The sequence below is a fragment of the Lathyrus oleraceus genome, chromosome 3 (assembly GCF_024323335.1).
Source record: "Lathyrus oleraceus cultivar Zhongwan6 chromosome 3, CAAS_Psat_ZW6_1.0, whole genome shotgun sequence".
NCBI classification, from domain to species: Eukaryota; Viridiplantae; Streptophyta; class Magnoliopsida; order Fabales; family Fabaceae; genus Lathyrus; species Lathyrus oleraceus.
In genome coordinates, this window is record NC_066581.1 from 265,494,068 (window position 1) to 265,507,176 (window position 13,109).

The following is a 13,109-nucleotide window of genomic DNA, read 5'->3' on the forward strand; positions in this document are numbered from 1 at the left end:
CTCCTCTTCGAAAATGAACTTTGCCAAATTGAAACATGGTCATGTGGGTAATGGTTGGAAAGGTATTGACATGAGGAACAATTGTTATTGTTGAAGAAAAATCCATTTGGGATTGGGAAATTTATGAAAACAGGCCATGAAGTTCAAGGTGCAAAACATGTGTATGTGAATTTTGCCAAAATGGACCAACTTCAAGCCCTTCTGTTTCAATGATAAAAGCCTCAAATGACAAAACCTTCAACATAAAAGTTGTAGATCTTTTCAAGAAAATGAATTTGGACTTAAACTTTGCATCATTTGGATTTTTGATGAGAAAGTTATGGGCACTTGAAGTTGGACTTTTTCACATTTCAATGGCTTTGGTCCAAAGTGACCTATAATGTTTTAGTATTATCACATGTGTCCTATAATTCAATTGGAGACTCCTCCTAAAATGCATTTTTTTATGTTTTATGGTATAAGTGAAAGATAAATTTGATATAATATGACTTGATATTAATAAAGTTTGGAGTTTACACAAAGAAACCTAATGGTGATGACCGGGATCACCTAACCGACCTCCGGTCCCACATCCTCTAGCTACCCTAACCCTTGGCCCTAACCCATGTTTACGATTCTACACCGGTGTTTGATCATCTGAGGGGCCAGGAGCGTCACTACCAACTACAGGAGAAGGTCCGTTGAGGTATTCAGACAACTCAGCATAGTCTTCAGTATGCATTGATGGTGTACCGTCGTAGCTGAGCTCATGACCCATGCCAGAGAAGTTGGGATGTGGTTGACTCATGGATGGGCGACTGGGACGGTTGAAGGGAGACATGAGTGTGAATGATGCGTCTAGGAAAGGTTGGAAAGGTTGTTGGGGTGTTTGGTAGAGATAGGGTTGTTGGATGTTTTGGTTTTGTGATGTTTGGGCTTCTTGGCTACGGTAGGAGGAGGGGCGGTTGGTGTTTTGGCTAAGGCGACTTTGGTAGGGTGATGGTGTGGGTGCAAAGCGATGTTGGGTCTCAGGTTGATGGTCAATTTTTTGGTGGTGGTATGGGGTATGCTCTTGGTATTGGGGTTGGGTTAATGACATATTTTGGTTGTATGTTTGTGTGTTTGTGGAACGGAAAGTTTGACGGATAGGGGGTTGTGAGTAACCGGGCTGAGAATGTTGTTGGGGGTTAGATGTTGATCCTTCTTGTGTGTAACTTGCCTGGCGTGGGTCATATAGGTACATATCTTCGGCGATGAATTGAAAACCAACCGATCTGTACCAAGCCATATAAGTACGACTTGGTTTTACCTCATTTGGCATGACTGTGTCAGTTAAGACATGGTCATGACGGTGCTTCCATTTGCGACACTCCGATCTTGCGAAGTTTTGCCATGGATTGAAGTTCCATTGGTCGTTCACTTTACGCAGATGCCATTCTCCTAGGCTAGCTGGGGGATCTGGGATATTCTGGACCATACCAAACTGCAGCTTCACACGATCGGTGTTGTGCATCTCCACAGTTGTGAATCGTATTATCGATGTGCATGCTGTCCATATGGCTGCGTCTTCAGCGTTGACCTCATGGTCATGATCCAAATTAAGGTATGGACGCCAAATGAACTGAAATGTTAAAGAAGATAGGATTATAATGAATGTAGAAAAAGTTAACAAAATATAACGAAATAATTAAGTTATTTTGCTTACGTCTGTCGGTCGAAGGTGATCCAACAGGTTGCGATACTGAGTAATACAGTGTCTCGAACATCTGTTGTAACTCATACCACGTGCCGACCATCTACACCAAAAAGTTACAAAAAATTAGTTTGAGGTAATAAAGTTTAAAGAAGTAAGTAAAGATATAGCAATTTAAACAACTTACTTTTGTGCATATGGAAAAGTGAAAGGGTTGTTATTGATCGGTGCTAGAGACGGTAGTCTTGACCAACCCCATGCTTGTAGCAAAACAGCACATCCAGAAAATGTAGATATGTCTTTGTGGGAGCTTTTGCACAACAAGCTATAGAGATAGGCTAGACAAGCAGATCCCCAATTGTAACTTCCTATTCTATCTACATGTCTAAGTAGAGGTAAGTACATAATATGCATGCTAGAACCACTACCTTCAGGAAATAAAAAGGATCCTATTAACAACATAATGTAACACCTAGTTTTTATTATTCGAGCATCTTCGGTAGAATGCTCATCTAAGTATAAACTATTATAATATGACTTTAGGCGTGAGAGTAGTATACCTTGACCTCTAGCATTATCATCTAACAAATCAGTGTCTAAGAGCTCCATGCAAATTGAATTTGCATAATTGGTCTTACCATTAACAGCCTTGCTTTCAATTGGTAGTCCTAAAAGCATGTAGACATCTTCTAACGTCACGGTACACTCACCGGTTGGGAACCAAAATGTGTGTGTCTCTGGTCTCCATCTTTCGCATAAGGCTAGAATGAATTTGTTATCTATAGACCAAGACATAATCTTGCTAATATGACCAAAACCGGCGAGTTCAACATAAGGTTGAATCATCGGGTCCATATGGACATATTCATGGACCCGAGTTCGAAACCTTGATACATCCTATAAAAGAAAGAATAAAACACTTGACTAATTTGGTATGTCAAAATAAAATGGGGTTGGTGAAGATGAAAGATAAAAAGTTAACAAAAGAAAAAACTTACATATGTTGCGATGTTTGCAATCATTCCTCTATGTGCTTCGCCCACTGTGAGTAAAGACATTTTGTTGGGGGGTTGGTGTAGATGAAACTAGAAGATTTTTTTGAAGATGAAATTGTAAAAGAAGTATTGTAGAGGAAGTAGTGAGAGTGATGGTGTGGAAGAAGTGTTGATGGAGTGGATGTATTTAAAGGCAAATGGATGGGAGCATGAAAAGTTGTGATTGCATGGTGTCTCCACATGAATTGGCGACCATGTACAACCTTTAAGAGGGGTCGTCATTCAAATTGGCGCCTCCATAGGGACATGCATGCAAGACCTAGGTCTAAATGCTTGGTTTCGAGGTCTGAATGCATGGTGTCTCCACTTGAATTGGCGACCATGTACAAGGAATAAGTGGAGGCGCCAATCCATTTGTAGTGTGTGTCTGCATGTCTGACACGTGGTTGTCTTGTCTCCTGCATGCTGAACAAATCACTTCTTGATGGCTTGCATGGTTGACACATCATCTCTGAGTATCTTACATGTCCGACACGTGGTTGTCTTGTCTCCTGCATGCTGAACAGTCACTTCTTGATAGCTTGCATGGTTGACACATCATCTCAGACTAGCTTGCATGTCCGACACGTCATCTCAGACTATCTTGCATGTACGACACGTCACTCCGAACTAGCTAGCATGTGAGACACTGATACCATCTATTTAAGTGTCTTACTATCAACATCCAAGACACTTCACTCACATTCATCTGCAGTAAGAAAATAGTTCTCATCTGCACAATGTCATCTTCATCATTATACAGTGTCAATGTTCACTGCAACGGTGAAACATTCGAGTCTGAGCTACATGGTTTTTGTTTTTGAAACACTGATACCATTAGAATCATGATCAAGAGAATGCAACCTTCTTGCATTTGAAAAAAAGAATACAATCCTTTATAGGATCGGGTATTGTGTCAAAGATCACATATCAAAATCCAATATTTTTTGAGAATGGTCAATGCAAGTATTTCCCCCTTAAGGTACGAGACGATGAAGATGTTGAATACATGTTTGTTAGTCATGAACATTCAGGCTGCAACTGTATCGAGTTGTACATTACTCTTCAACCATGTATACCATCTCAACAGTCTCAACTAACCGATCAGGATGAAGCTAGTGAAGATGATGCACAATGGTCAGATGAACTCAACCCAGAAGCAGAAGCAGAAGTCGACGTTGTTGATGAAGAAGAAGAGGAGACCGAGATACAGGTTGATCACATGCTGAACAACGACGATGAAGATGATGATCAACCACCACCAATACCTCCTAGTCATGTCTACAATCCGCCTAAACATATGACAAATATGGATCTTCACGATGATGAAACATCCAACAGTGTTTTCTATAATCCGTATCTATGATCAGAAGGCGAATTAAAGGTGGGAGACATGTTTCATACCAAAGAAGAATGTGTTCTGGCAATCAAAAAATTCCACATGAACAACTCTGCTGACTTTACAATGAAACGCACTGATTCTAGAAGGTATGTTATCGAATGTCGTAACATGCTTTGTAAGTTTCGTCTGGCTGCGTCTTACAAGAAGAAAAACGACTCTTGGGAGATCGCTTCAATAGACCCATCGCACAGTTGCATTGCAACTAATGTTGAACAAGATCACCGTAAACTAAGCGCAAATTTGATATGTCAAGACATTCTTCCATTGGTAAATAAAGACCCATCAGATAAGGTGAGTGGAAGACCCCAATTTTGTCCCTAAGATCCCTCATAGCATCATATCATATCATATCATTGCCTCAAGGATCCTTGTGCACCTTGCCTCCTTCCCTGTGGGTGGGTTAGCCTTTGAGTGTGATTCTTGATCACCAAGCATGTTTTGCATTTGTATATCATTGCATTTCCTTTTATCACTAACCAAAAGTACAAAAATATGTCACCTAACCTTGTTACTTGCAGATGAAGCAATCACAGGTCAAGACAGTCAAAGGCAGCCATTGAGCAATAGGTGGTGGCCATTCTTGAGAATTTGGGCACCATAATCATTCATAAGAGATTACATGAGCCATGATATCATTTTGAATCAAAATCTCAAGTGGTAGAAGCTTGAATTTCATCTGAGCATAGCCAGGTCAACTAAAACCCTAAAAAAGGTCAACACAAGTCAACTGTCAGTTCTATCATGGATTTGAAGGTGGGAGATGGTTAGAGAGGCCTCATTCATGTCCATACAAGTATCATTTGACATTTCAAACATCAACAATGAAGGATTTGAGGTCAGATGAAAACTTTCCAAAAATAGTAAGTGACCTGAAATTTGGAATTGCCAAAATTGGAAAGGTTTTCTCCTCAATATTACATCATCAAGCAAGATTCAAATGAAATTTTGTCCAACATGAAAGTTGAAGATCTTGCTCTCCCATTTCCAAAAAGTCTAAGATCATCAATGTCTCATGTGTGGTTAAGGAGATATGATCAAAACATGGCCAAGTGTGGATTGAACTTCAAAAGTGCATAACTTTCAAACCAAAGCTCCAAATTGCATGGCTCTTTTTGCTAAATTCTTGTCATGACCTATAATTTCATAATCTTGCCTTGCATTGCATCAATCATCATCACATGATCATTGGCAAAATCTTGATTTTTTGGAGGGAAATTTCACAATTTAAATTTGGTAAATCATTTGAATATTTTGCCATTTTAATTGATTTTAAAAATTCAGTTTGAGTGAAAATAGCTTGCATTCGTGTACTGTTCATGCACCATTTTCATGCACAAGGGTGAAATCCCATTTTGTCAAAACACCTCCATTTTAATCATTTCCATTACCAATTGGTTAATCATGTTTAGAGGGTGATTAGTAGAGAGTATTTAAACCAAAACCCTAACAGAAAATCATAACAACACTTCACAAATCTCAGATCTAGAAATTTTTGATCAATTTTTTCTCTCATTTTTTCTCTCAATTTCTCCAAATCGAAGCACAAATCCTTGCCTCATTCATCATCTAGTATCGTTACTGAGCAAGATGCAAGCAAGAACCATTTGAATTCGTGCAGTTTGGAAGCATACATGAAGCTTGAGCAACAATGGTGAATTTCAAATTCTGTAGATTCGAGCTCAATTGAACATCAAGACTTCTTCCAATCCACTCCACAAGCTTGCTAGAGGAAGATTGAAGCATAGCCAGGCCTGGAACACGTGGAATCACAAAGCTGCTCTTCAAGAGGTTCCAAATCGATCCTCTTATTTCTCATTTTTGTTATGTGATTCTTGTAGATCTTGTTTGTGTGAGCATGCTGAGCTTTGAATCACTGAAAACCATGCCTTATTCATTGAGTTTCGAGGATTTAAAGTTTGATGTTGAAATGTTATTTGTTTCGATCCACATGATTCCCGATGCTATATGCTTAGCCAATACTTGATTTGTGCTCTCCATTGTTTAAGCTACATGTACATGTGCTTGCTTTTCAAATCTGGAATATTTGTTCATAGTGTTCTTGGAGGTTCACTGTTCATGAAACGTGTTTGAAGAAGATGAAGTACAGGACCTATTGCCACGCTTTGGTCTGTCCAGAGAACCGTTGCCTTTGCTCTTTAGGGTTTTGGCGCCATTGGCTGCATGCGGTGCCCATGCTGGCTTGTGATTGGCTGGGCGAATTCTTTAGTGAAACGGTGCGCTTCAGTGTGGCGCCAGATTTCAAATTTTCAAATTAATTAATATAAATTCTGATTAATTCATTTAATTGATCAATTTTTATTTCATTTTCATTTGCATCTTTAAAAATTCATAACAAATCCAAAAATGATCCAAATAATATGGGGATTTTTGCTATGGTTTTCTTTTTCTCTCTAGCTTTTTATCAACATGAAAATCAAAGTTGTGCATGGCCGATTTATTTATTTTTGCCCTAGGGTTCTTGTATGTGTATGCATTTTGACATTGCTTTGCTTTTGCATTTGTGAAATTCTGGTTGTTGATCCTATGAATCTGAAAATTTGCATGTTGAAACTTGACTCATTCCTTGACATTTTGGTGTTGAGTTTGCATTTTTATCATTTGTAGTTTCTGGTTTGTGATTTTTCTAAGTAGGTGTGACAATTTGTGTCACACCTTGTGATGTTCACCTTGTGCTATGTGTTTACCCTATCAAATGATGCTCAATTGTTTTGATTTTTTGCATGCTGATCATATGAGATGTCTTGAATATGCATGAATTTTTCCAGATTTTTGTGAATCATTTCTGATTTAATTGAGATTTTTCATTCTGGTTGATCACATTTGCACTTTAAAATTGCCTTGAACTTCAATTGATCATAAAATGCATTTGGTAAATGATATTGATGTGAGACTTTTTGCTATGTGTCAATAATTGTTTGAAGTTTCATCATGTTAATTTTCAGCTTCTGTTTTAAATTTTTTCTCCATCTTTGACCCTAGGCTTTGACCTAGTGGTTTGCCTCTCATGTTTGAAGCTTTGTTTCAGGTTACACATTCAAGTTACACAATTAATGATGCCTCATCTTGAGAGCATTTGATATTTGCTTTTGATTACTAATGTGTGTTTTGTAGGTTGATGTTGACTCTCTTGAGTTTGACTTGTGGCTTATGCCTTTGCTTATTGGTTGACTGTTGATATTAACTGTTGGTGGTTTGTCTGTATAGTTGTACTGATTTGTTTGATGTTTCCACAGGTACATTAGTTGCTTAAGTTCATTTTGAACTTGCTTTTGCTTGGTTGCTTAACCACTTAGGTATAACCTCTCTTCTTCATGTAGTCTGGAAGACCTGGCCTGTTATGTGGTCAGACACCTGTCTGAAGTCCTCCTTAAGAGGCAATGCTTGTGATTGTTTACTCTTTGTGCCAAGCAGGAAAAGTCCTCATATGAGGCAATTGGTAGATAAAAGAGATGTGTAGTCCATCTCCTAATATTCAATGTGTCATCCCTTTGCTCACATAACATGTTGATGCATTGTGGATATTAACCCAAGATCCTATAGAGTCATATCATTTGTGAAGAAGAGTTCCAATTTTCTGAACTCCCACACATTCTATCATTCAAAGCTCTCCCATGCCAGGGATAAGAGCTATGAGGCACACCCCTCATCTCCATTTCATCTGCTTCATCTTAACTCTCAATGTTAAGGTTAAGAGCACAACATACCCCATTCTAGTTGACTTTAAAGTCTAACCTTGCTTGAGCCTAATTGCTTGTATATAGTGTGTGCTAATTGACTTGTTTGTTTACTTACTTGATTCATTTGTGCATAGTTGCTTGAGTGTGCCTTAGTGCATTTGTCATCATCATTTGTATATCATTTCATAAGCTTTGCTTTATAGCATTTTTGCTTTGTCCATGGAGGAGACAAGCATAAGTCCATTACTTGGCAGTTGTTCCAATGATATGGTGTGAGACTAGTATAAGTCCATTGATTGGCATCTGGTATCATTGTTTTGTTTTAGGAGATTGGTGTAAATCCATTGATTGGTATCCGGTATCCGTGTTTGTTTTGTGAGATTGGTATAAGTCCATTGATTGGCATCCGGTATCATTGTTTTGTTTTAGGAGACTGGTGTAAATCCATTGATTGGTATCCGGTATCCACCTTTGTTTGTGAGATTGGTATAAGTCCATTGATTGGTATCCGGTATCACCTTGCTTTGCATTTGCTTATTTGCATTGTTGCCTTATCCCAAAGGAATCACTTGAATCATCTTTCATATGATTTCAAGAGGTGAACATCTAAGAAGTTTTACTCCTTCACCCTCCCACCTTTTGTTTCTTTAAACCTCCATTTGCATGCTAATCCAAAACCTCAAACTATTGTGCAAACATTGTCATCTCTTTTCAAATTAGAAACCTAGGCCTTAGGCCTTTGATTTTCAAACCCTATTTCATAATACTTCTTTTGAATTGAATTTTAATCATACTTTGACCACTCTTTTGTGAATAAACTCTAATTGGTTAATCTCACTCATTCAATTGTTTTGTGGCTTTGTCCATTCTTGATAAGTTTTCATACATTAGCCATAGGTTTGATTTATCCTAGTTGGTTGATGTTAATCTCACCTTCTTGTCCTTAGTGATTGAATTGTAAGAGTTCCTTGCTTATTATAGGGTTAACCCTTCACTAGCAAGTTGAAGCTATTCTCACGTGGTGGACTCGTTGTTTGTATAAGGTTGAGTTTCTCCCGTGGATAATGAAAGACCTTAGGGATTTTGTTTTAAAATGAACCCACTCATATTTTGGAAATCTTTTAGCCGAACTACGGCGTTTTGATCCTTACCTTTTATGGAAGGTACGTAGGCAACGGGTTCATCCGTTCAAACACTAAAATAACTAATCTGTATATTCTTTTCTCATCCCTTCCATCATTGTTTGCACAATATGTCATAAACAACTAAACTTTTTTTATACAACAAGTGTGAAAAGGGCTCCCTAGGAGTACCTAGGACGTTTTGGGTGCCTAACACCTTCCCATTGCGTAATTAACCCCTTACCCAGATTCTCTGATCTTTTCATTAGTTTTCTATGTGTAAAACTTCTTAGGCTTTTGTTCGCTTTTTAGCCATTCCTTTGGATAAATAAAAGTGCGGTGGCGACTCGATTTCTTTGTATGCTTTGCTTTTGATTTAATCAATAAATCATAAAGTGACGAATACACCGCTACAGAAAAGTGGCGACTCTGCTGGGGATAACATTAGACCTTCCTTGGTGGTTTTGCCTACTTTTCACCCTTGTTGTATGATATTGTTATTTGTTATTTGACATATTTTTGTACAATTTGGGATAACTGTATTGATTGTAATGTTTGAATTGCTTGATATACAATTGCTGTTTGCTTGGTGATCTCTGTGAGATGAGTTCTATACCCGAACTCGAGTGCACTCTAGGATAGGAGAATGGCATAGTCTTGTCGACTTGTGTGGAGTATTCCTTAACAAGTTGACTTGCGAGTCCATTCACTTGGTGGAGGTCATGTTGGATTAATAATGTCACACAAGTTATTTGTGGTTAGGCATTTTTCTTTCAATCATGTGCCTTAGAAGCCAAGGTCCTTAGTTTACCAAGCCCATCTTGGCCTATTTTTAGGACGTAGTGCGGAGTTCGTTCAGATGTCATATCTGATGTGATTGTTACGCGATACTACACTCATAAGAGTCTCTCTTGAGAATATTTTTGGAATACGAGTATTCGTTCCTCCGATAATATTCGAAAGATGGGACGATGACTATGGGAACCTCTGGTAGAACATGTCTGGCAGGTTTAAACCCTAGTACACTCCCTTTGGGTGGTTCTTAACCAGAACTCCATGCTCGTGACTCTCAGCAAACCCGTGATTCATGGTTGAGTCGTTCAGACATCCTTAATATCAATGGAACTTGGGTGTCGATAAGGTGAAAACCATAATCCACCAAAATGGATGATTGATATTAAGGAGGTTTGAGCCGGTTCATGTATCGTTAATATTAATGGAACTTGGGTGTTGATAAGGTGAAAACCATAATCCACCAAAATGGATGATTGATATTAAGGATACTATGAGCTTTCCCATGACCTTTGTCTGATGTGCTTTGCTTGATCCTTGAGTGTGATTGTTGCATTCATGCATTCATCTACACCCATATCATCAAAAAATGAGAAATTTTTTTTCAAAGAACTTAAGGGGTTTCTTTGCAAAAAAAATTCAGATATGGAAAGACAAAGAATTATTCAATGAGATAACTTCCATATGCAATAAAATGATTAATATTTCAAAGTTTGCAAATAAAACCCTCGAGTTCCTTTGAAATAAAATCAAAGCATATGCACAAACACTTCATGCATCATATGCATAAGTAGGTGTTATTCTCAGCTTCCGATCCTATGGTTTGATCCCTGTTGCTCTTCATTTATTTTGAAGACGCACTTCCCGGTACTACACCAGAGCCGATTCTTCGAGATTGATGGATCATCTTGAGCAAGAGAATTGTGAACTCAAGGAGGAATTTGCCAGACTAAGTGCTTTTGATGGATTCATTCCTGGTTAGCCACCTGTCTTCTTTCTCATATATTGATGCTGAGGATGAAGTTGGAACGCCTTTCCAAGCTTTATCTATTGCTGAGCTGATTGAGAAGAAGTCTCCTTCATTTGCTTCCTATCGTGATGCGAAACTGGCCATCGAATATGGTGCAGTTGCTGGTTTAGGAAAGATGATCGAGCTTGAAGACAATAGATCCCGGGCTGGCATTGGCTATTCGTCTGGGGCATTCAACGAGCAAGGTTTGTTCAAGAGTGGAGGTTTCATCCATGCTGATCAACCTGAAGAAGCTGATGCTATCTTGGAAGAGGATGCAGAGGATTTGAGCAACTTCATCATACCTGGTGGTGTCTGCCATAATTGGGTCGTTGTAGATGTTCCTACAGTCATTCATAGATCAGAGTAATGGTTCACTTTGTTCAAAACCCTTCTCCCATGCCAAAAGGAGAAGTGATGACATTGTTGGCAGCATTTATGCAATGATGTTTTCATTCAATTAATGCATTGTTAAACATTTGTTTTTCCATTTGTTTTCACTTTTTGCTTTTGCATGAACTCAGTGATCACAAAAAACCTGAAAAACAAGAATAAAAGCAATCTTTTTCATCTGCATAAATGATTTGTTTGTTTAAATTCAAAAGCTTTTCATTATCCAGAATCATTATGCAAGGATTTCTAAACCCATTGAACATAATGATCCAACGCCATCTCCCAATCTTGAATTCCTTGTATTTGAGGCAGAGGAAGATGATGTTGAAGGGGATTCCTGACGAGATTACCCGCCTTCTTGAATATGAAAAGAAGATCATTCAGCTGTATCATGAGAATCAGCAAAACAGTCAAACTGGGGCATTACAAATGTAATAAAAAAAAAGAGAAAGAGGGTGAAAAAATAAAAAAAACAAAAAAATCAAAAAAAAAATTTTTTAAGAAAGTATACCCTCAAGCCTAGTTGACTGATGCTGAATAGATTCAGAGTCATTATGACCAACTGAATTTGATTGATGAGAAGCGATTGACTGCCATGTGCCATGGTCAGTTATATCAGCAGAGAATGAAGAAAGCATTCGATAAGAAGGTTAAGCCTCGTGTGTTCCGAGAAGGTGACCTTGTGCTCAAGAAAGTCTTGTCTTTCGCGCCCGATTCCAGGGGCAAGTGGACTCCAAACTATGAGGGTCCATATGTTGTTAAGAGAGCCTTTTCAGGCGGTGCTTTGATGCTTACAACAATGGATGGGGAGGATTTCACTCGTCCTGTGAATTCAGATGCAGTCAAGAAATACTTTGCCTAAAAAAAAGAGAGTATAGAAAAACAGAATAGCTCGCTAAGTTGAAAACCCGAAAGGGCGGCTTAGGCAAAAATGAGCGTCTCGGTGGAGAACCCGAAAGGGTGATCCAGGCAAAAGTTAGAGACTTGAAAAAATGATATTTGCATCCCGCTAGATTGAGTACCTCACCCTGGGGCAATCTAGGCAAAAATTAGGGATTTGGCAAGTAACTGCATCCTGACAAGACTTTCTGTTCCGCAGCCGTCTTTTCGTCAGAGGTTCTCGATTCGTCGTCGACTGAAGCTTCGAATACATCAAGATTCAAATTGGTAGAGAAAGGATCATTATGTTCAATGTAGCCCTCTTCCAATATATATCACTGATTTCAAATTTTTACAGATCTATGGAGTCTTGCCATTTGCAGGCTACCATTCCATCAAATCAATTTGAGCTTTTTATCCAATTATTTGCACTCTTATTTGTTTCAATTCAACAAATGTTTTGCATGTTTTAATTGATAAAATGTCATTGTTTTCAACAAATAAATTTTTTCAAATTGTTGTTTTAAACAAAGTGAACATTCACAATGATGAAAGGATACTTAAGAATTTCTCAGTGCTCTCCCAAGGGTGGCATGATTTCCAACAGGTAAGACATTTGTTCATATTCCTGACATGGTTGTATCCTCTTTATCTTGCTTTGTTGTTGGGGTTGTTCCCCAAGCAGAGTTGTTGTTGGGGTTGTTCCCCAAGCAGAGTTGTTGTTATGGGTTGTTCCCCAAGCAGAGTGCTTGTTGAAGATTTCGTTTTCTTCTCCAACAGTATTCTCTCCCAGCATGGGTGTTTTCCTTTTGGTAGATTCGGTAGTTGGTGGTTTGAAACCCCGGTACCCCGTCACTCTCTCCAGTGTAGTCGCCAGTGGAGTTGTTGTTTCTCTCCTCAGCATGGTTGCTTTCTTTTTGAAGATTCAGTGGTTGGTGGATTGATATCCCGGTACTTTACCACTTTCCTCAGCATTGTCGCCAGCGGAGTTGTTGCTATCTCCCCATCAGAGCGTTTAGCCTTCAGCAGAGTAGTGATTATTTTCCTCCTCAGCAGTTGTTGATTTGATTTTGGAAGGTGTAGCATTCAGTGGTTGATCCCCCAGCTCT